The sequence below is a fragment of the Nannospalax galili genome, unplaced genomic scaffold (genome assembly GCF_000622305.1).
Source record: "Nannospalax galili isolate Female #2095 unplaced genomic scaffold, S.galili_v1.0 scaffold19, whole genome shotgun sequence".
NCBI classification, from domain to species: domain Eukaryota; kingdom Metazoa; phylum Chordata; class Mammalia; order Rodentia; family Spalacidae; genus Nannospalax; species Nannospalax galili.
Genome location: NW_008342110.1, coordinates 740,223 through 741,965, shown reverse-complemented (window position 1 = coordinate 741,965; position 1,743 = coordinate 740,223). Strand labels below are relative to the sequence as shown.

The 1,743-nt window shown below is 43.3% G+C and overlaps 1 pseudogene; it reads right to left on the bottom strand.

Annotated features, from left to right (window-relative positions):
* Positions 1 to 651: 651 nt before the first annotated feature.
* On the bottom strand, positions 652 to 1,100 carry LOC103738085 (annotated as a pseudogene).
* Positions 1,101 to 1,743: the final 643 nt, after the last annotated feature.

Sequence of the window (1,743 nt, the reverse complement as noted above, 5' to 3'; positions counted from 1 at the left end):
AGTGGTGAAAGGCAACAAGGGAGTGGGGAGGGAGAGAGCAGCACCCGGATAAAGGTGGGGGGAGAGGCAGGAAGCCCTGAATCCATCACCAAAGGCCAATTTCAGAGGGAGTGAAGGGTTACAATCTGCTTCAGCCACAGATGGGAGTGGAGTGGAGTTAGGGCAATGGCTTTCGAGGGGTGGAGGCAAAGCACCCTGAAACCCAGCAGTAGTCCAACGGTACCTGAAGCCTTCCCATCTACTCTAAAGGGCCACCATGCAGGGCTATGGCAGAGGGTGAAAGCAGACCCAGGAGTGTCAGCAGTGGGTGATCGTGTGACGTGTCTGTTCACAGTTGCATTAGCTGTGCCCCACCACTCCCCATGGGAACCGATTTTAATACACCTTCTTGATCCCAGAGTTCATCTACGTGGACAGTGGTTACACTTGATGGGATAATCTATTACATTGCACAACTTAGATATTTTAAATGGACAAAAACAAAAAACACAAACAAAAAAACTACTATCATGTACAGTATCTTAAGATGACTGCCTTGGAGCAGAGGCTTCCTCGCAGTACCTTAGGTCTACCAGATGTATATAGAAAATGTACTCCTGCAGAAAATGAAGATTTAGATTGGATGGGGAAGAGAGGCCCGGCTCCTAGAAATTAATTGCTGTAACACTGTCTTTTCGAGGGCTGCAATAGCCTCATGTTTTCTTTCAACATCTTTAGGGCCCTGAAGCTCTTGCGGGATGACCTTGATACTGTGGGAATTCTGCCACTTGGCCAGCTCTGACATGGCTCTTGGGTCCACCATGCTATTAGAACTATTGATGCCATTCATGTTAATTTTTGTTACAAATCTTACAAAGGGTAGCGCTGCTGGGTGTGTGGGTCCACATTCTATTTTAAGGCTGTATATTTGGTTTTCATAAATTGTTCTTGGAGGCCCAATTATCATCCCTGTCCATCTTTTAAGTGTCATGTCTTCCTCATCTTCTAGACTCCAGCTAACTGTACCATCCATCTCCTACTCCTTTCTGGCCTTCTTCTACTTCTTCCAACAGTCGGAAATTTTGAGGGACTTTTACTCCCGAGCCTGTGGTGGTTGCCATCTTGTGTCTTCACCTTGGATTCTTGATGGGATCATAGAAATAAGAAACTCAGAGACTTCAATACACATTCTACTACCACATGATAAGGTCAATGCTTTTTAAGTCAGACTAAGGATGTAAAACTAGACCTCCATGGTGGGCTTTTGCATTTTGACATTGTTTTACATGATTTATTATCTGTTTCTAAAGGGGATTAGTTTGGATTTTGATATGTTTTTGTATGATATATTTACTAGTTTTAAAAGGTGAATATTTTAGAATCTTACATTGCTTACATTGTTTTCCATAATATATTTGTTAGTTTCTAAAGGGAACTTTTTTTTTTTCTAGTCATATGTCTCCAAGACAAGCCAGCAACCAAATGGAGCTGACAGTTTATGATGGCTGGACCTAGATAGCCAGCTTAGGTGGAGTCTTAGGACACAGGCTCCACTGGTCTTAAGTCCTGCCCTTTCTATACCATGATTCTAAGTCTCTTTTTCTCTGAGTGTAGGGACTCAGGTTTGCTTTGCTTAGTGGGGGACCTACTGGCTTCAGGGCAGAGGACTTGATCGGTGACAGTCTTAGACCCTGGGACCTGTGTCTTTCCACTAAGTCGATTTATTTTAAAATTCAGATGGTTTTTATACATCCCAAGGAACTA